Source organism: Pomacea canaliculata, linkage group LG8 (assembly GCF_003073045.1).
Source record: "Pomacea canaliculata isolate SZHN2017 linkage group LG8, ASM307304v1, whole genome shotgun sequence".
Lineage (NCBI taxonomy): Eukaryota > Metazoa > Mollusca > Gastropoda > Architaenioglossa > Ampullariidae > Pomacea > Pomacea canaliculata.
The window spans coordinates 25,935,327-25,958,637 of NC_037597.1; the positions used below are offsets into that span (position 1 = coordinate 25,935,327).

General features: G+C 42.8%; 1 long non-coding RNA gene across 1 annotated transcript in view; it reads left to right on the forward strand.

Moving 5' to 3' along the window:
- The first annotated feature begins 298 nt into the window (after window positions 1-298).
- Window positions 299-23,311, forward strand: part of LOC112570666 — an 87,376-nt gene continuing 64,363 nt past the window's right edge. Inside the window, exon 1 of the long non-coding RNA XR_003100678.1 lies at window positions 299-419. This is a non-coding gene — a long non-coding RNA (uncharacterized LOC112570666). The remainder of the gene's footprint in view (window positions 420-23,311) is intronic.

The following is a 23,311-nucleotide window of genomic DNA, read 5'->3' on the forward strand; positions in this document are numbered from 1 at the left end:
TTTATCGAACGACTTCTTTATTCTCTCTTTGCCTCTACACTTTTTTTCCCCTCTTGCCGTTTGTGGGAGGTGTGAAGAAAGGGTCGTCTGACAGGAGAACAAAGCAGGCATATTCTGGGTTCGAGCGCCATTTTGTGGCGAGCTCTTTAGCTGTTCCTCCGTTCTCAGGGCCGATCACTCTGATTCACTGGACGAACACTGCATGCGAATTGTATCTACCTATGTTTACACAAATATTTAAACACACATATATTTGACTAACTGGTGGATAACTCAAACTTCTTACCGATGTTATTCCCTGAAATAACACCGCCAACATTCACATCAACCAGAGGCATGCTGGGAGAAAGTTTGGGATGACGTCATCATGTGATTTTCTTGGAATGGAATTTTCTGCGGCAGACGACTTTGTAAGACCTGTAAGTACATTCTATTTATATGCTTTACAATTTGTGTTTCTATAATTAAACAAACATGGGTTTGGGTGTGGTTTCCGTGTTCCTTCAGCTTGTTTTCTCTTATCTCCAGCAGGAAAGAAGGATGTCTTTTGGCTGCTGTCTTCCTTCTGTTATTACCTTTGCCGTTCGTACATTCCCCTGTGTGCGTGCGTGTGGTTCATGGGCACATTATGCATGTCCCCACCAACAGCACCTGAGTCATAGAGACACAAAGACAGAAACAGAGAGAAAAAGAAAGGGAGGGAGAAGCAAAGAAAATTTAAATTGTGAAAAATTATCCGTCTCATCATAATCCTCCCAAACACACCGGCGCGCGCATCTACCCCCACACAACAACGACAGATGCAATTTATTTTCAGGAAGAGAACAGGTGGGGTCTGGTGGCTGTTTTAAACATGGAGAGAGAGAAGGGTGAGTACGGGGCAGTCTGCTCTAAATCACGGTCCTTCTGTAAACAAACACCGGCTGACCATGCTCGCTTGTTTTGGCGGTACATACACAAACAGATCGCTTATCCCAGGACGAGAACGAGGCGAAGCGTGGCTTTGGGAAAGGTCAGAAGGTCAGCTTGGACACATGCGTCTCAAGTATCCTTTGACAGAGAGCTTGCAGTCCACCAGACCATCCTTCTTTGTGGAATGGACGATCAATGTGTTGTGGGTTGGTGAGCACTGTGACTACAAATTATTTCTATGTGATTTCTGTTACATTTGCCTAACTGAACCAATACACCTATAAAATAAATATTCAAGCAAAAAAGACGCTCAGAAAAAATAATAAGAGAATAGAAAATAAAATGACCAATATCCCCCTCTCCCCAGTTTGTAAACATTTCCTTCGTTGTTGTCAGAAAGGTCACATTTTATTTATAAAATATTCTTTATGTAAGATTTTAGAAGTTTAAAGCTTGGTAACTAGAACTGATTTATATTTAGCAGTATGATGTCATCGTTGCAAAGAGAGGACTTTAGAGGAGAAAGAAACAATGGCAGAAAGAAAGAGAGAGAAAGAACGTTTGTCAAGTGATATGTGCTTAGGAAGAGATAAACACTAGCTTATTTTCTTCACTTCTGGCCTGACAAGTCGATCACCAGTGCTGTATCAGATCCTGACTAAAGTTCGGTGCTTCTGCTTCACTTGGTTATTTCGCTCGGCTGTCAGATTGTGTTGCGCCTTCTGCGCGGTTTTGTGCTGCGTGCACTTGGCGCTCCACTGAGGGAAGGCAGATTAGAGGTCCGGAGGTAGACACCACGCACCCCATCAACTTTGAATCTCAGTTTAGAGAACTTCCTCCGGCTTCCGGTCGTTTCTTGCAAAATGACATGATATGATTACATCGACACGGGCGACTTTGTACAAATAGTGGCCAGATTATTGTCATTCTTCTCGCCAGGAATCGTCAGCGTCATCGTGGACACGTCAGGCGGAGAAAATACGAGAGGTTTTGTTTTCTGTGAGCTGTAGGTGGCATGTGCAATAAATGGCAAACAGCATGCTTCACTGCGAGGTGAACAACTCCGACACTCACCGCGCAACGTTGCCAGCAAACAAAGCGACCACACAGACGCCACCTTGTTATTCTAACAGTTTTACTTCCACTTTTCAGATTTATTGCGCAAGATTTCAAGGCAGACAGTCATTCGAGCTGGAAGAAACAAGAAGCCTAATGAAAACCCTGAACTGACGGAACTTGTGTTCAACAAAAAAAACAAAGCAACAAACAAACCTCAAATTTTTTTAAGCTAACAAATAATAAAAAAAAATATTCCAATGAAACTGGTGCAATTGTTGCAGAGAGCATGGCCGCAGGCTAATCTGATGCAGGCCATGTTCTAATTCTCTATCCGGGGTGGCGAGGCAACTCCATGCGGCACGCGTCGCCAACCCTTGACGCCAGGAGTGACTCCGACATCCGGTTGGGTCCTGGCATGCGCGTGGAACAGTTCCGGCCACACGATACCCACCCTTCCCACGCTGCCTTTGCCCTATCTCACCCACCAACACATGAATAACAAGAGTATGGTAAGCTGTAACACACATACACACATATATAACTTATGTATGTCCTCGTGTGTGTGTGTCTGCTAGTGCTTCTCTCTTACATACACCCGCGCGTGCGTGTGTGCATGCGTCCTTAGAATATCGCCTATGGCCATAAAAATCATACACCATGAGCATGTCAGGGTTAGATTCTAGAGGTTTCTAAATCATGAAAGATTTTCTCTTCACTGTACCGCTCGTATAAAATGTCTGCTATTCTTCCGGTAATTTATGTTTCACGGATTCGGAAAAAACAAAACAAATAAAAATGCACGAACCTGACGACTCCCTGTCATTTCCATTGACGACTGATAAATATACGAATTTCATCATGAAACCCACCCAACTCTGTATTTTGAAATGAAAAAAAAAAAATTAAAAGCGATGAATTTCATTTGTTTGAAAGGAAATTACATGGTGGAGCAAGAAAGTCACGGTGAAATTTTAGAGCACCTCTTTCAAACTCCACCATTTTGTCTCCTCCATTGGTTCACAACATCAAAAACAAGCGGAGCAAGGCGATGGCGTAAGTGGTAGAGTTTAACAATGTGAATATTTCAGATAAAAAAAAAAATCATACATAACCAGCCATCAATGAGTGGGAAAAATTGGGGAAAGGGTTTGGGAATACGAAATCATTTCGACTACTGCTAACAAATCGTTATAGACAAGAGTCAAGAAGGAAAGAATACTTAGAAACAAACCCACTTAGGTGTTCGAGTATATTATTGTTTGTTTGTTTAATTTGCACACTTGTTGGTCGGCAAAATTCCTCATTTTTTTTCGTTTTCGTTCGACATATCTTGCCTTTCTTACATACTTCGTGTAAATGCAACGAAGGATGATGTCTTTGGCGCTTTACGGAAATATAAAACACAAGAAAATATTACAGTAGTAAAAAAACCTCTTATAATGATATTATAAGCTGAGATCACTTCATAAACAACAATAAACTTTTGCTTAACTATTTTTTTTTTTTTGGACTGGTTGTTTTGCCTATAAACACACCAACTCGTAGAAGTAAACAAAGGTGGGATTTTTTCGGAATGTGTTGTTTTGTTTTTTAGCGAATATGAATTTCGTCAGGTGCCCCGACAGCCTTCAGCTGCCCTCCTCGGGGCAGGTACTTGCAAAACAATTGTCTTGTATCCTGATTTAACCTTGCCACTGTCAACGGTGAATTTAAAGCGCGAGTTCTCACTTTGATGTTCTGGAAATCGGTCTGAAAGTAAATCTTGTCCTTTGTTCTCGAGAGCGCGTAGCCTTTTAACGGAAACAATTTCTGATGAAGTTCTTGTATCAAGGGGAAGCAATCGCACTTGAAGATACACAGTGGCGCAAAGGCCCACTAGAGGGCGTTAGCAACTGTTTATTATTTCAAAGGCGAGAAGCCCGGGGCTGATTTTCTAACAGATCTGCTGCCCAGCGAATGTACAACAAGAACTTAACCAAAAAAAAAAAAAAAAAAAAGACAGGAGGAAAAAAAATTGAACCAGGGAGATAAAAAAAAAAAAATGTTTCGTCTGGAAGACATGTAGCAGGATTATTACCGACAACATTATTTCGTTGTTATAATAGGTTTCGACGTGAATGTGTGTTAACCTCAACAACTTAACAAATCCATAACCACACACACAAACCTTTCAACGAATTATGACAGAATAAAATGAAAAAAAAAATACAACAAATAATTTTATAGTAATGAAAAATTTCTTAACTTCTTTTAAAGCAGTAACATCACGTAGGTCAGGGGTCAAGCACATGTATCAACAACAATGCCTAAGAGTACTTCTCCGCTTGTGTAATATGTATGTATGTGTATGCATGTGTCTGTGTGTTTGCATGTGTGTGTGTGCGCTCGCCTGCGCGGGTCCAATCGCAGCCGTTGATGTGTCGGGTGCCTTGACGTAGAATTTTACGTTCACGTGCATACAGTAGGGGGCACGTGCAAGAAATGTGAGTGCCGGTTTCAGGCTCGCACCCCAAGCTTTCCCATCAGATAGGCCGGGCACTTTTCCCCTTCCCCTCCCAAAGTCTCTCTGGTTCGAGCCGTCCCCCACATCCCAACCCTCCTCCCTTCTCTCTCTCCTTCCCCGCTGCCTACAGCCTAGGCATTCTTAGCTTAATTGAAAACTATTTCAGACGCGGTCGTCCCAGCAGGGAAATGACAACTAATTATTTACTGTGAAACCTATGCCGCTGCACGGTCTTCTAGTTGTCTCCCTTACTTTTCCTCCTGCCCCATTCCCTCCCCTCCCACCCTGTCTCTCCTGTGTGAAGAGCGGAGACTTGCAAGTGTACACTTTCTCTTCATTTTCTCTGTAATCTACACCTAAACAGCAAAGCGCGTGCAATATTTGCCGCCCGTTACAGGCAAAGCCAGCCGCAGTTTTTCTTCTCTTTTTTTTGAATATATGAGGTTGTGGTACGCCCTTATCTGTAGATTGGCGCCAAGCCTTCATTTCGTTGTCAATCACCTCGCACATCAGTCCCAGCCCAGACGTCAGGAAATCCTCCTGTACAAATTGAACGCATACCTGGGGTAGGCTATGACTCCCCCAGACGCCAGGCTTCGCTGACACCCGTCTCGTAAGAGCTGATGATTGGTCCAAGTCCCGACTGACAAAAATAGAAGTCAAGATTACATCATTCTTGTAAACAAACTCGTCAGCCCGACGAAATGTATGGATGCAAGACAAGGGTATGGGGGAGGGAAGGTTGGAAGGAGGGTGAAAGGATGACTATAGTTTGCACAGAATGTTTAACGGGACTACATGACCCCAGTAACGGGATAACACTAATATGTGCTTGTTGAAATTTGTATTACTGAGGTATTGGGTGCTGTTGGCGGGAAGACGTGGACCAGGCCAGAGGAGGACATTTTGGAAGTGGGAATGAGTCTTGTTGTTACCATTGTCAGATTATTATCTCGTTATTATTATGTGTATCTGTAAAAGAAACTATACATGATGTCATATTTATTATAAATATATTTGATGTGAATAAAAGCTGAAAGATATTTTCTCTCTATTCTCGATTACCTCAGTATATACATGTTTGCGTGCGCCTGTATTGGGTTAGCTCCTGTTTTATTATAAAGTCTGTATTTGTTTATCCATGCACGCGCGCTAAGAGAAAAAAACAAAACAAAACATAAAATAAGCTGGGTAAGGCTGACTGTTTTCGTGACATATTTTCGTTGAATCCTCACCAAAGATCCACATCCTGTCAGATTGCGCATGTTCGCTAATGGGACACCGACATTGACTAACGCTGTTTGTGAGATTGCGCGCAGCCTAACTGACGAACTCCAGAGACATTCTCACCGCCGAGCCAACTGATTGGTACATACTGACATGGACAGCTCATCACCACGATCCTCCACTGGTGGTGCATGTCTGCCTCACGCGCACCTCCATCCTCCCGTGCCCGACTGGGTGTTGGGTGGCACACATGCTTTTTGTATAAACGTCCCACTGGCCCCACCATCCCACCCTACCCCATCCCACCCCGCGTGCACCAGACTCGTCGGATAATGACGATTGTGACGAGTTGATGGACTGCTCCTGTTGCGACTACGAATGGTCATATAATGGTAATGAGTGAAAGTCACTGGTTCGTGTAGCGCCGCCTGCCGTCGTGTCGGGTGGCTGTTGTTTTATTCATACCCGTGCCCCCGAGTTGCTGAATTTCCAGAAGCCCGCGCCAGTGATGTCCCGAAAAGCATAATCTGCGAATTACTACACACGAAGTTGTTATTATTATCGCAGCTTGCATCGGAACGTGGCAGGTTTATATGGAAGAGGTCACGCATGCTCACAACACGAGGCCGGGGTATACTGGCTTCCGGTGGCAGGCATTACGTCACACATTCCTGTCTTGTAGCGCCGTGCGCATCCCTGCCGCCAGATGGCGACTAGCAAACAACATTGGAACACAACACTGATATTGAAACATGGCGCAGGCCCTGTTTATCAAAGACTTACTTATATATATAAAATCCACATGACAAACAGGTCAAGACAGTATGGCGCTGGACAAGAACTAAATCCCGATCAGACACAGGATAGACAGAAGGTAGGAAGAAAGTCTTGAAGGATAACTCTCTGGAGTCACAACTGAGAACACTAGAGTTGTTGTTCTTGTTCGAGGCGTCTTTAATGGAATGATGGACGACATGGCACCCACCACACCAACACTACAACAATGTCAAGGACGAGCCGGGGTCAGCTTTGACACGACACAGGTTGCACTGAATGTACAATTATGGAATAGGTGATGTTTGAAAATTTTAATATTTTTATTTGAGTGTATGTTTGAATGTGTGTGAGTGCACCCGTGAGCACGAATAAATCATGTGTGTGTTAGTGTTAGGATGAATAGAAGAGAGAGAAAGAACAAGACAATATTTCAGTTATCACTACTTCTGTAAAGAAATTGCTCTCACAAATGAAAGAACTCTGAGCACAGTCAGATTACTACAACATCAGCCGGCAGTGTATTGAGGCAAAAAGAAAAAAAAAAGTCATGCTTTTAATAATGATTGCTGTCATAAGTCATCCCCCAGTTCTCGTCTGGCTCCAGCGGGAGGCGGGTGTCACAGGTCGGGAATAAAAAAAAAAATCAGCGATCAGTTCGTAAATTCTGTAGTCATCAGATTCCTTTCAGAAGTCACCTTTGAAGACAGATACAATGTGCAACACAATATCGTTTTCTTGCTGAACACATTTCCCCTTTGCTGTGCTCAAAATATTAAAAACACTTTTTGTGTCGCCGTAAAAAATCTTAACCTTCAGCAGCCTCGTCCTACCTGCCGGGGTCACGAGTTCATGACCTTTTTTTCTCACGTCCTCGGAACTTAAAGTAGGGACTTTTTGTCTCAAACAACTGTTTCTCTCTCCAACGATGCCATTCTGCTATTATTTTTTATAACTAGTATTTTTCTTCTTTCGTCGAATTTTTTCTTTCAAGCATAGAAACTCAAACAATATTCAGACGATGACTTTCTGTAGAATATCGTCTGTCGGGGAAAAAGTTAGAAGACACTTAGGATTTCCTTTTATCATAATAAATTTTCGGCAGTAAGTGATTTTCTTAACACTCACAATAGTTTTTTTTCTGACAGTTAATTTGTCTTCTGTCGTTTCACGTGCAAGGTCTGTAGAGAGGGAAAGTCAATCCCTGGTTTTTAATTTTTCTTTCCAAACCACCTTCATGTGTTCTAAGCGCCTTTAATTCCTCGACAAAACTTTTTCTACAGTAAATTTCTATAAATGGATAATGAATTATCGATGCCTTTATTACACATAATATCCAGTAAGAGTTTCTATTAATTTTTTCAATGTTTCGTTTTTCTTCTATAATCATTTTAATAATTTAATTTTTTCCATGAAATTCAACTTTTTTTTTCTCTCTCTCTCTGTTTTTGTTTTGTTTTCCTTTGTTTCATTTTGCGCGCTCTAATTTTGTACCACCTAGAAGTTGTAATATCAAACCATGTGGACCACCTAGAGGTTGTAATTTTGAACTACCTGCATATTTTATCACCTGGTCGTTGTTTTTAAATAAACCTCTTTCAATTCTGATAAAGGTACTGAAGTTTGCACATGCGCGAAAACACATTTTGATGGCTTTGTTATCAAGTATGGTGGTAATCAAGATAATGATGATTAAAGGATGACATAATAACTGGTATCATGGTCATTATTATTGTCATAATGAGATTTGCTGTTGAATGTCCATTGTAATACTTTGTTGTAAACGCAAATGAATATACCCGACATTGCTCCGGACGCCGTGGGAAGACAATGAGAAGAATATTCCTGATGCCGAAGACCAAGAAATCGATATTTATTCTGTCGGTGGGTTTTATGGCAAAGAGAGAAGGAGAGAAAGAGGGAAAAAAAGCTCTTAAAAGTGCGCTTTGAGTGCGGCAGCAAATCGTCCTACAATAGTCGATTGTGACTGAACTTTATTGCTGAAGTACAGCCACCCATTAAAGTATCGCCTGTCACTCTAACACGAGTTGTGGTGCTGGGAGGTGATGGAGCCACAGGATGGGGGACAAGGCATCCCTTCCCTTCCTTCTCCCGCCCTCTGCTTGCCGCCCAGCACCGCCCGTAATCCACAGACTTGCAGCGCGGGGCCTGATGGGAGGTCAAGTGAGTGTCTACCCGACTCTGTAGTGGGTCTCGGCATTAGGCTTGGATTTAGAACAAGTTAGTTTTTTCTTTCAATTATATCCATACCCCCCTTCCCATAATAACAGCGATTACAGAGGGAATTATGTTATTTTTAATTAATTTTTTAAAGGGGTGAGTGGGAGAGATGTTGTCTCATGTTGCAAGGTGCACCCGGGAACGTTCAATGTTGTTTAGAAAGGTTCTTTGTTACAACAGGTATTTGTATATATAATGTTACATACGTAGATTGGAATGATCAGCGACAGAGGCATGACAGCCTGAAATAGAGAAAGGTTGCAATACTAAAACACTGAAAAAATAATTTGACACTATCCACTTTGTGATATACGTTTGTATTTAGGAATATAATATGTTGTCTCAGTAACATTTTTGTTTAAACAATTCAGTAATTTACTCTCCAATCAAGGTATAAGAAATATAAAATCAGAAACGGATGCTTTTTTATTTTACATTTACTGCAGTTACATCTTCAGAGCGAAGAAGAGATGAGAGAGAGAGGATACTAAAAAATCAGAAAGTGAAAGAAAGTTGGACGGACAAAAATACAATTTAAATTAGACATATCTAGCTTTATTTTTTTTAATTAACGATGTTGATTTTTCCCTTTTAAGCATAGTTTATCCACAATACAAGCAACACATATGTGCACGCACGAAAACACACTCACATAACGTATTCACGTGCAAAATGCAAGCTCGTGCACACACAACAGTAAGTGACACATAACAAGCCAACATAATGCACATACACCCAGCAACCAGCACCTTTGTCCTGACATATAATGTTTTCAGCAAAATGAAAACTCTATGACAAGAAACGAAATTAATATTTCTCATAATCCGAGAAAATGCAAAACTGTGATGAATAATGAAATGGCAGTAGCACATCAAAATAAATACGCGGACTACAAGTGAAGGAAGGAAGGAGCAGGAGGACCGTGTGGTGGGCCGTGTGGTGGGCCTGCACTGAGGTTTAGTGAATTAGTCCTCATTACATATGCTTAGCGCCAACAGCAGCTGTTGCCGACTGCAGAGAAAATTAAACGAGGAGACGACAGCACATACATCAGCGACGTGCACCACATATCACTGCAACCCTCGGAGTGGCTCGACAGCAACAGTTGTGATGGTCATTACCGTCAACTTTAAAAATAGCTACCTCCTGCTTCTGTGTTTGCTTGTCCGACTGCTGCTGCTGTTGCAGGGCATTCCTACACCACGACCACCCCACAACCACCCCACTGCCCTCTCTCAGTGTCATTCATCCTGAGAAAAACTCTCCCTCGTGTGATATGTCACAATCCATTCTGACCTCCCCAACCTGGGTTTTCAACTGGCAATAATCACCCCTTGGATAAACCTCGGTAACAGAAAACAACACACTTCTTAGTTTTGTTTGTGCGTGAAGTTAAGCACACACACATATAATAAATAAATAAAATTGTGTATTATTACTCTTTATTTTGTTTATAATATGTTTCTGAAATGCACAAACACGCCCAGACACTAAAGTCTGCAATAAACGAATTTAAAACAAATAATTAGGAAATAAAACAAATAACGACAATAAAGCATAAAAATGTATTTGGCTAATTAAAATACTACTAAAAATAAATAGATTTGATATACAATAGTTATCAAAATGTTATATGGAAAAAAAACAAGCGAACTATTTTTTTTACTACTTCTCAAATGTGCTTCTAAAAGTGTGCTCGTGCGTTTCGACCTTTTTTGTTGATAAATATAATCGCATATACTTTTCTTTATTTACCATATATCTACACATACACTTCAGTACCTTACTCCAGTGTTTTTCATAATGTCATCTAAAAGTTTATACAATTATTGATATCTGCATCTTAAAGAATATATATATATTAGTGTAGATGTCCATAACTTTTTATTTTGCAGACACTTCAGTGTTAGTTTACATCTACACTAACAATATCTAGAGTGATTTATGGTTTTTCTTTTTCTTTGAGATATATATATAATCTTACATGTGTTTTTTGAGTACTGATCATATATTTTCATACATTCTTCAGTCCGCTCACCCAGTGTTACTCTCTACCTATGTCCATTAATATAATGTGTTGTATAACATAGACATCGTATACATCTTCTAATTCTTTATAACCTAGAATTTTTTTTTCTTGAGAAGAAACAGCGTTGAGAAAATATTACAGTTTGAAATATTTTTTGAAAGTATTTCTCTTCTCTACCACTGTTGTTTCTAAACTATTTTCTGTCAGTGTCCATTTGCAAACAACAAAAATACTCCGCAGCTCGGAGGAGCATTCAGCCTTCAGACAGACAAAATATTTTATGTGGCAAACATATTTCCCAGCAGGATAGATATTCGTTTAGCGGGATGGACAAGTTCTTTGGTCTGGCGTAAAATGATCTGTTGTGCTAAGAAATGTGTTTTATTTGATTTACTAAAGGTGATGGGACCACATGTAAAAAGTCTTACTTATTTTTTTTTTACTAAATGCATTGTATCTATATTTAGAAGTATTAGCGGGATTGGTAAAAAAATGTCACGTGACTAGATAAAGAGGACACTAATTTTAGAGGGAATGTTTAGGGAGAAAAAAGAAGGGTTCTTCGACAGTGAAGTAGAAGGGATAGAGAGACAGATGAAGGATGGATGAGCTGGGCTAAACGATCCGTTTATAGCCACTAAGTTTTGGAGTGGATCCCCGACCTTTGCCGAGGCCTGGCGCGGTCCTCGAGTGCTTACAAGTTGAGATGCACAAATCCATTTAATTATAAATTTTGTTTTTGTGAAAGCTGTCTCCCACACGCCCACGGATCAGCAGGAAATAGGCCCAGCAAGTGGTGGGGCGGTAGACAAGGGTGGACATGATTCCGTCAGTCTGGTCACACAATCGGCAAACGCCACGTCATCGACCAGAAATAGTATGGAACACCCTCAGTGCCATGAATACCCATGGAATGCCAGGTGTGAGCAGCAACAGGAATTACAAATTGTAGCCAATGACAGCGGAAGGATCACATCACGTGGACATTCAAATACTCTAGAAGCAGCATCGTAATCAGTAACAAGCAGGCAGATAAAAAATGTTTGTGTCTGGAAAAAAAAACTTTTGTTGAAGGAAGTCCATCTCTTTTCACTTGCTGCTATGCATTTCTTTACTAAGCAGTTAGGTACCCAGATACCCATTGACCCAAAGGAATCATGTAAAATTACGAAGCGCCTCCCTGGTTTCGAACAGATGGTCTCAGACTCCGATTCTCTATGTCCATGGCTATCCCTTACATGATCTGACATGAAAGTTTCTGTGAAATCTCCATTTCTAACCGTCGTCTGCCACCGTACGTGCGGCCGCAGGACCACCATGGCGAATCACTGAGGCGCAGCGGCGAGACCGTTACTGACGTCACCCTAGAGAGCTGAAACTAAATTCCTTGATTGCAGGTGTGAATGTTAAACTGTTTTCGTTTAGCGGCTGGAGGACGGATGCGCCAGAGGCTGGTATGGTATGTGAACAGGAGTTTTGTTTCAAGCAAGCTTTTCAACTTACGGTGTGAAACATTTGGTCGCGGGACGTGTGATCACACCTTTAGTGCAGACCAACACTTTCGACACTGGATACGAATGAGATTCTATTGCAAGTCATCTGTCGTCTCAGCTCAAACATCATCACAGGTGATTGTCACCTTGTCACTCTGTGTGTGATGAGTATGTGCAGCGTTTAATATCACGTGTTGGTGGGAATGGAAATCATCAGATGACTCCCGTTGCAGTAAAATGGCCGACCAACCACCCATCCATCCGCAAACTAACACAAAAAAAGTCACAAAGACACAACCTTCATATATATTGGAAACTTACAGTAAATAATTCCACACACTCATTCTCTCTAAATTCTCCCCCCTCATCGGACTGAATTTTCTTCTTTCTTCAGTTCCACCCCACCTTAGTCCTCACTCAACCCCACCCTTCTTCCCGTCAGCCCCACATCAAGAAAACTCTCTCTTTCTCTCCCTTCAAAACTCCGTCTTCGATAACGGCAATCATCGGGACATTGGCAGATGACCTAGCTGGCGATATTAAAACCCTCGGAGCACGACACCCGCGAGCCGACCTTGCCGGCACCCGCTTCTTGATTGCCTGCCACTACTTTGGCGGCGTCGTTACGACGTCTCCGACTTCCCATCGCTCCCGCCGAGCTGCCGTCCCCTCCAGACGCGGGGAATCGCGAGACCCTCGGGTCCCGATGAGGTCTCGGCCACGGCGAGAGTCGCCGAGATTCCGGCTCAAAGGTGAGGAGAGTCAGTGTTAGCAAATAGTCATGCCGCCCATCGCTCCCTCCTCGCTCCAGCCAATATCTGCGACTGATTTTTCAATCACGTTTCCAGCGCCGGACCTGGGGGATAGGGGTGGGTCAGGACTGGGGCGAGGGGTGAACGCCAGGGTCTGTCTGAACATTTCGCTACAGCCAGCTCGGCCCAGAATGCTGTCTGCAAAGCACATATATTATCGGCATTAAAAGCCTCTCTTGAAGTCTGTGTTTGCTCACATTAAACACTTTCGTTATAATTGTCTTGTTCCCTTGCTGGACAAGTGCAGCTGGCAATATAGTCTCCACACCAAACGATGGACTATGCTACCCCACTGCATATTATACAATAACAAGAGTTCCTCTATAATGTTTCACAATAATCTGTTTCATTCAACAGTTTCGTTGTGAGAGAGAAAGAAAAAAAAAAAGGAAGAGATGGTATTCAAATATTTCTCGCCGCGTGACAGAAATTTAGTGTTAATATACTTTTCCTTTGTTATCAAACGGGTGTTCACTCGTGTACTAAATGTAAAATGTAAATGCATAACATGGACTGATAATAATATTCGATGTTTCACTTTGGTGCAGACAAATGTTGTTAAGGTTAAATTTGCTTGTAAACTCTAGAAATAGTTATTGTAAACTGTTTTTATCTTCTTCTCCCCCTATGTTGAAATCCCCAAAAGACAATACCGGATGTTGATGTCATGTGCACCAGGAGGACAATGGTGCTGCAACATCCGACTATAGAAGTCGGTGAGCCGAACATTTGGCGAAGGTTTCGCGAGTGGGTAAAGACGATGCATGCAGAATGAGGGAGAGAACAGGGTGGGGAGGGGTTGGGTGGAGTAACATGAGGGAGAGGGTGTGAAGAAAGGTCAGGGTAGCAGGGCTGGCGAGTATAAATGGCACTTCAATATTTGTCCAGGCAGTGCGAGGGGGCGCTGGTCCCGCTGGAAATGACGTAGTGAAATTGCCGCCGAGGCGAGGCCGAGCGCACTGCTGGCGCGCCGCTGCTTTCATTTGAGTATTCCTCGAGACGATCGCAGAAACAAATATTGTCCTGTCATTAATCTCCATCGCTTGCCATCAAGCAGCGTGTGCGTGAGCGCGCGCGTGTGTCTGTCCGTGTGCGAGTGTGTGTGTATATTCATCGGCAATGTGTGTCACAACTTTTTACATCTCTCTTCGCCATTTGTCTTCCTTCCTGTATATCTTACTCTTGATGCATGTTCCTTTCTGCGTTCATGTGCTTGTCTGTTAGTCCATTTATCCAACATTTGTATTTTTTTTTTCTTTTTTTCCTTCCATCCAACCCATCTTCCGTTTTTCCATCTTGAAATCGAAGAAGTGGCCACTAAGATGAGCTTTACTACAGAAGAGCGAGTATTTTAATTAGAAAGTATAAAACAAGGGTTAATGCGTTCATGGACAACAAATGCCACCAAAACAGGATACAGTGGAGGAGAGGTGTAATCAGCTTAGCAACACACGGCAACACAAAGCCAGTTGCACGAGAGTTACGCGACATGGGCAGACAATAAACATGGCCAAGGAAGGGGAACACACTCTTGGACAAATGAGCAGAAGTCGTACAAAGAACACTTCCGTAAATCAGTATCTCTGTTGATGTGTCTCTCTGTCCTCTGCAGCCGCTATTCCTCTCTCAGCTATCGCTTGTTCTCTCTTTCTCTCTCCTCTCAGTGTGTGTGCACGTGCGTTCATTATTGAGTAAAAAGTTCCTCAAACTTTCTGTTCAAGATTAAGTTATCATCCAACTCGAATGAAAGGTTTAAAATTTTAAATTTTGTGCCTGTGCGTTATCTAGCTTTTCAAATCTTTAAAAAAAATCGCAGATTATTATCTTTAACATCAAAGGTCGTGTCTGTCTTCACTTATCTTGCCGAGTTATTTTTTTCTCTCTTTCCTTTCGTGAAATGAAGGCTAGAATTAAAACATCAAAGAGACAAGTTTAGCGCCCTCTGATGTGCTGGCGCTTACCTTCTGTGTCTCAAGAAAAGAGAACTCCAATGAAGAGTGACAAATGTAGTTCATGACCGTCGGAGTATGTCTAACCAGCGAGCGCATGCTCGTTACTGACAAATGCCGAATGTTACATGATCTGCTGACAAATGGCGGACACGTGTGACATAATCAGTTGACAAATGTTCAGTGTTGCCACGTGATCAACTGACAAATGCGCGGTGTTGTGAGGTGCTGAGCTGACAAATGCCAAACATTTTATACGCGATCAGCGAACAAATAAAGATTGTCATCGGTGACCTGTTGACAGATGAGAACTGTGATCACACGATCTGACGACAAATGCGGAATGTTGTTACATGATCTGACAAATGTGGAATATCGTTACCTGATGCAGTCTCAGACTCACCATGCTCTCTCTCTCTCTGTCTCTCTCCCAAACATTCTTGTTGACAAAGCCGCAGTCCTTCTAACCTGCTGCACACAGTTCTCTGCGGAATACTGACCCTCAGGCTGAAATAGTTTTGACTAGTCAGTCTGCCATGTAACGGTGTAAGCATTGTGTTGACTAAGTCTGACCCTCGAGCTAATCACGTGGGTCAAGAAACAGTGTACAACTTGGTCAATGACTACTACTTCTCTATGTGGTAATGGAGGACAAGAAAACAGATAAGTAAAGAATGATGCAGACACAAAGACAGAAGTTTATACAGACAGAAAAACATGGGTATGTTAGAAAGGAGTTAATAGCAGAATAACAGGCTGGCTCCAGACCAGGCAAGATCGTCACCAGTCACATCCTGATAGAAAAACCACTACAACTACGAGATTTTCCACAACTTCATCGACTTTAAAAAGGCATTTGACAGAGTCTGGTCGGAGAGGCTATCACTCAAGTTGAATAAGCGTAGTAATACTGAATAGCCAAATGGAGTGCTCTGTCACACGACAGTGGATGTCAGTCAAGTGCGACCCGTATCGTCTGTCCTGTTTAACATCTTCCTGGAGAACATCATGAAAGAAACCTTTCACCATCACGTCTCCATTTCCATTAGTGACAGGCCTCATACACACCTTACTATTTCGGTCTGATGTTATGCACCAACAGCAAACTGCAAGAGCTACCAGCAGACAGAGAGATAACCCTGATTTATATAAGGAACATGCGGCTGCACGCCAGACATCCGCATCAGGATCGCAACAGTGACAGCAGCAGTGGACAGGATTTGGGGAGAGGCAGCATCTTGTTTGCTGGCAAGTACAGATTGTACAAATCTCTCGTTGTTCCCTTCTTATATACAGGTGTGAGACATGGACAGGACAGGAGATATGGACCTTGCTTGGCAGTACGGAAAGGAGAATCAAGGCATTCGAGACCAAGTGCATGAGGACTGCTCCGGATCTCTCACTTAAAACCAAAGACCGGGAGAACGTATGACAATTTCATATGACACCGAGAACCTTCTTCACATCTCTGACCGGTTTCGCCCACGTGACCCGTTTAAATCCACCATTCAGGAGACATTGGAGGAGGTCAACGCCAAGAAGAACATAAGAGGAACTGGTTGGGAAACGTGAAGAATGACTGGAACTGGTTTCCTTACTCCTGCTGACAGGCTTCAGTGTCGAGTCTTGTCAGTCGGTGCGTCCGTATTCAGTTGTTGTCCCCGACTACTAGCGCCACCACAATGTGTTCGTCAGTCGGTATCAGTAAAGGTCGTATGTGGGTGTGTACACACAGCCGCACAGACAGACGCAGGAAACTTTTACAGATAAACTCGGGTGCAAGAACCATTCACACGCTGAGAAAGAACGACTTCCCTCTGGTGGACAAATACAACGTTCCCGGGGGCAGATAACTGTGTTTGAGTTCTCTGCCCCTGCACAGCCTGATACGGCCCTAACCTGCAGGCCCTCTTCGTGGCACCCGGATACCAGCCGGTGGTGCGATAAGCCAAAGCTACCCGGCGATTATTGCCAATGTTTTGTTGGGGTCCAAAGGGCCGGCGATCGTTGGGAACCCCGCGCGCCTGGCCAGCAACGACTGAAGGCTTGTCTCCAGGTTAAACCTACCTGCGGGACAACTGCCGAGAGACAGGGATAACGAACTAACCAATGGCGCTCGATGTCCCGAGTGAAGGAGGGAAGGAGAAAATGTTAAAAGAGGGGTCAAAGAAATGTTGTCTGGTAGGCACAGGATGTTTGGTGATGTGGTTGCGAATGTACAGATGTGAGCAGTCGTCAAGGTGCCTCCATTTACTGCCAGGAATTCGCGATATTATAGATATCGTGCAATAACATGGAGTGGGGAGAGAGCGGGAGGATATTGCAGGACTGTGTACCCGAGTGATCATCGTCCCAGGCACACACAAGTAAATACACTTTTCATGTCTAGAGTGGGATTCGCAACAGAATCGCTCAAGGAATTGCACAATACACAGACAAAAAAAAAAAAAAAAACATACATAAAAATGTTGTTCTTTATTGAAGACACCGCAAAACAAATTCATACGCAAAAGAACAGACACCCTAATTAAGAAATCCTCGCTTCATGTGAGAAAAGAACTCTCACTCTTCCTGTCTTTCTTGTTTCCCCCATCCTTTCCTCCAGCCTCCTGCCCACCATCAGCTGTTGAAAGGTTGAAGCCAAAGTCGAGCTTTCACTTTGCTTAACGAGTCCAGGGGGACGAGCTGTGGCGAGAGTATGTTGGGGCTCCTCTGATGGATCCGAGGCGGTTGTTGCCGTCACTGCTGATGGTCAGAGTGTGGGATCCTCCCAAAGTTTTCTTCTCCCTCGTTAGCGCTCGTCATTACCGACACTCCGGGATGCGAACGAGCTCTTTTCTTTTTGAGGACTCAACAATCCTCAGCCTCAGAAGTCGAGGGGATCATGGTAGATGAAGGGGGAGCGCCAAGAATGAGACTAACATCTTGTGTGTGTTTGTCTGTATTATTATTTGTCTTTCTGCTCGCTTGTGCGTTTTTTCTGTAACTTTACTTGTCTTTCTGATTGTTTGCGCGTTTGTCTCTCTGACCATTTGTCATCTTGTTTGCTTATGTGTTTGCTGTCTGACTCTTTGTCTTCCTCAACGACTAACAAAATGTGCCTGTCTTAGAGAAAACTGATAATTAACGACAGTTGTTGTATTTCACCAAGTTCATGATTAAGATACAGGACTGTACATCCTGAACAAGTCTTCAAAGGAACAATAATTGTTTTGTTTGTTTTCCTTCTTCTATTTTCCCAAAGAAAAGCCCAGGTTTGCCGGTTTTCTTTTCTTCAAGTCCTGCATTTACTGCCTTTGTTGGCAAGAGTGATACGGGTCTTGATCCTCTCTGGTTACTAACCCCGGGCTAAGGCGATGAGGTGTTGTGCTCGGGGTAGAGGCTGTAGACTAACGAGGGAATTGAGTTCTGTGCTCATAAAGTTGGCGATGAGTTGAGCACTCAGGCTCTTTAATCCCCGGCGTCAGCAGTAACGACCTCCACACAACGGACAGACCTGGGGCCGGGTGCACGGAGGGTGAGGTAGATGCTACCCTCACTTGTCAACTAAAATCATTATAAAATATTACAGCTTTACCTTGTCTAAGGTTCTGCTTACTCGCTTTCTGGTCTTTAGTATTGTTAAAGATCTTGTTACTGATGTTTTCCCTTATCTGTGTTATCGGGAAATGCGACTTGCTGGCAGTGATGGCGATGGTGGACTGAATGTGATGACGACGCTAGCAGCACCAGCAGCAATTGTTGTAATTGTTGTCAAAAGTCCAGCAGTGAGCTGGAAGAAATTAATAAAGAAATATGTGTAAATTCGCGTGGATCATCGACGTTTACAGTTTCCGAGGGCGGTTGACAACTGTCCAGCTATCTCCACTGTCCTTGACCTCTTCCAACGTCCTTGACCTTCACAAAAAGTAGGCAGGAGTTTGATTCTAAGGTCATGTTTCAGCCGATAACGGCGCTAAGCTTAAAGCAAAGAATAATTATGGTCTGGGGAAGCTCTGGTGTTAGGCTTCTGCTAACATTGCGTTTCATTTAATGACCAAGCATAGAAAGGGAAGCGATAGTTAGACCCCACAAAAGAGAAAATACTTTTCACAAACTAAAAAAAAATGTATTCATAAAAATATCTTAGCTCTACTAACAGAAAGTATTTGAAATGAGAGCATATCATTTTGGCGCTCTGTGTGAAAAAAAAGCGAAAACTGTTAACAACTGGTAGTGACCATAAGAACCTTTCATTTTTGTAAAGTCAATCAGATGTGTGCTAAGACTCCATGGCAGTTCCTACCTCCGCAGAAAAATAGAGCTGAATGGACGCAATAATTTTTGTCTTCGTCCCCTGTTGTCTGTTATTTTTGGTCACTGTCCCCGATGGTCTGTAACCACAGCTATCGCTAATGTTTCTACTGGCAACCATTTTGAACTCGCAGCAATAAAGCACATTATTCTATCACGGGCAGGCCAGATAATTACAGCTTCGTAAGAAGATAATTTTCCTCCTCAGAAGGTGTTCGGACACTTGGTGGAGGCTCCGCTGCCATGGAAACATGAGTTGCGCCCGCCAGGAGACGCGTCCGTGCAATCAGCTGATGGCGCCATTATCTTGTCACACCACTGCATCCCTCCGCGTGTCCAGCCTATACAATTTAGCTGCCTGTGCGCATGCGCAAATTTTGTAGACACGTGATCTTGCACGTGCGGTGACAAGAGTCTTCCTGACCCTTGACAAGCTAGTTGACACTTTCGGCTCTTTGTTTCCATGTGATTCACCCAAGTGAACAACGGGCCGACACAGGGAGCAGGCCACAAACGGCACAGGAAGTGGACAAGGACACCTTTAAGGTCTCTGTTGAAATATTAAACAGGGGACTAACACTAACAACTTGCTCTTAACTTGATAAGACCTATAAAAGAATAGGGATGTGAAAGAACAATTATTCTTACTTTTCACAGCTTTCCTCGTTCCAGCTTTATTTATTATTATTTCTCGATTTATTTAAAAGAAGCGAAACAGATATCTAGTTTTTCTTGAAGAATGCCATTGGAATCAGATCTTCACTGCATATCTTTAGTGTTTGATCGCCGTTAAAAATTACTGAGTAAAGTAAATATTCAACGAAGAGAACCCAATTCATAAGAAAATTGAAAACTTTGAGGGTGAACTGATTAGTATAAAGTTTCAGTCCTGGTTTGAAAGAAGTACTGAAACTCCATGACTGTAGGTGTAGCATTCAGGATAAAATATGGTTTAGGCATATTTTGGTGAATAAATGTGGCATTCATGATAAAATACATATCCTACCTCTAAAACGTATTTCTCTGAGTAAATTATTACTGGACAGGTGTTGAGAGTTTTCATGGTAAGTAACTTAAAATCGTTTACCACCTCCAGCGTCAGGACAGATCCTTCTTGGGAGTTTCAAGTTTATAGTAAACACGAGTCCTTATCAAAACACTGACCTGCAGGCTATGATGTCCCATACATCATCACAGAGGACAGACGGTACTGTATATGTTTATCTACATTTTATTTCAACAGAACAGCTGAAAAAGAGAAACAAATGCGTTGATAAGATCTGTCAGCGACGCCAATAAGTGTCGTGCAATGCACAAAATGTGACAAAGGGAAACGAACGCTTAGCCTGGAGCTGCAGTTATTTTGATTTTGCATGGAGCTGCTTCTACTCGACAACTTGTTCACCAATGAGCCTGACAAACAAGTTGTTTATAGGAGTGAAGTGACCAAAGGGACATTTGTTATATCTCGACTTGGGATCATGGGGCGGGTGTAGCTGGATGCTTGAGCGCCTAGCCTCCATCTAAGCTGCTAGTATTTTATAATCAGTTACTGTTAAATAAGAACAAGTTATGAAGGAAGTAAAATATAAAGTAAAGCAGTGTTGGCATATGAGATGAAAGAGAGACTGGGAAAATACAGGGCGCTGATGTGTTGTTGTACTGGGTGCAGTACTATGTTTGTTATTTTTCTTGAAAGCCGATGGGGGCAACTGTGTTTGTAACATTCTCCAATAACAGTCAGCCTGGAAGATCACATGGGTTCAAAGGTTTGAAAGTTCAAATCGATTGGGGAAGGGTTCTTGACAAGACAATCTGACGAAACTTGACTTACGGTGCACGCTTGTCACAACAACGTCAGACATGGCCGCCGGTCTCGTGACTGCGATAAACCGATCACTTTGAAGGCGCTCTCCAGGGAAACAATTACCATATCCCGATATGCAAATTTGTCTTGTATCGGCATATCGCCCGACATCAGCAACGGAACACACATCTCTTCACTGAAATCGGGCAGAACATCAATGCTTTCCTTGCGCAATCCATCAGGTCTGAAAAGTAAATATTTGAAACCGTTACATCCGGTAGTTTCTTTTAGTTCTTCCTCGTTTGACTGGTACAAAATTGTTTCCCTTTAGTTCTCATCTGACAGTTTTTGCTGTTTGTTTGTTTTTGTACGGTTATTTCTGTTTATAATTGTTTTCTTTCAAAGGTGTCTTCAGAGAATGTTATTTTGGGTTCTTTTTTCAGTGCTGTATCGTGTTTTGGGGAATTGTCAACTGGCGTTGTTGATGTCCGTTAGCCTCTCAGCTTGCACATCCGAGTGTTGTTCCTGTTGTTCAGTTTGCACAGTCTTGAGTTTTATTTGTCCCGTCAATCTTATCGCATCCGCCTCTCGATTTCACTTGCCTAAACTGTCTGTCAGCTATATATCGATACTCGCTCCAGTATAAACGCAAATTAGTTTTCAGGGCCTGCCCCTCCCACGTGTGGCCAAACTTATTCTGACTTCATTGCGTGCGATTTCGTTAAATTGTGAGCCTTGCGGGAACAGCTTATCTCTTGTCCAGCTCCTTCTTATCCAGCAATCATATAGGGCTAGTGCATTGTGAAACATCTCCAACTGCAACAATTATTTAAAGGCGAGTTTGGCAATACTGTATGCTGTGATCAAATCTCTATATAATAATGTTTTCAGACAGTTCATGCTGAATTTTTTCGTGTATGGGTTTAGTTGAGAGATCAAATTAACATTTATATTTTGATGCAAAGAACAGGATATATAGCAAAAGACACAACAAAAATGTTCGGGTTCTGTAAAAGACTGAATTTGCTCACTGTTTCTCTTGTTTGTGGCCATCGGTCAGAACCAGGCCGGCAACAGCCTGTTGGCTCCCTAGACCTCAACGATTCTTCAATGCTGGCATGAGCTTGTTAAAATCAGCTTGTTTACATATAAACAAGATTATTTATATATAAGCTGTTTAGTTTACCGAGTGGCTGGGCGCAGACTTATTTGCTGGCCTCGTCTGTTTGTGCCAAACATATCTGTTGTTGTCAAGGTCCACTTGGTTTAGAGTTTCCATCTTGGGTTGGAGTGTGGGTGAGGGGAATGATTGAGGGTAATATGCTTTATGTTTCATTCTTTAATTTTTTTTCTTTTTTCATCTCTCTCATCATTCACTCTTCTTTTTTTACTTTCCTTATCTTCCATGCACCTACACTGTGTCTGATAAATGAAGAATCTGATGGGGCATTAATGGGACTGCCCCAACATCTACCTGCTGCTCTCATCTTACACATTTAGACAACCAGAACATACATCTTGCGCACGTCCGCTTCGAGTATCTTAACTCGTTCGAGCAAGAGGGCGCAGATCTTGAAACGAAAGCCAAATTTACGACGATCAAGAACAACAATCACGTGACCATCATAAACCCGAACACTTTACCACCACGGTTACCGTTTCCTGGTCAAGACATTAATGGAAACACGGCGAAGGTGAAGAAGAACAGAGAAGTTCTCACCAAGCAAAAAGCGTTCTTTAGTTCAGGTTGAAGACCCGGCCATTAATCTACACGGCCTAACCTCGCATCTGACAATATTGTGATTATCACGACGCTCCAGGAACCGCAACTCATTACAAGGGGACGTTATGCAGGCTGTGTTTCATGTCCAGATTTCAGATACTGTGTCTGAGAGTGAGGGGAACCCGTGTGATAGATTCTTTCTTCTTTAGAAAAAAACAGCGGAAAAGGAGGGACGGGCGCTGGGGTGGCTGGAGTGGAAGGAGGTGTAAACGGTGGGTAGGGGTGGGATGGGATGGGGAGGAGAGCTGCGTGGCCTGCGCCTTGTCGGTGACCATGGGGTCGCGTGACTGACTTACGATGGAGGTCGTGTCGTCTGCTGCAACTTTCGCTTTATTATTGTTTCTCGTGTTGTTGTCGGTGATGGTGTGAGTGCTGCAGCCATGACTGCTCTGCTGCTCCATCTGTATTCGGATGTTAAGAGTCTGAAAG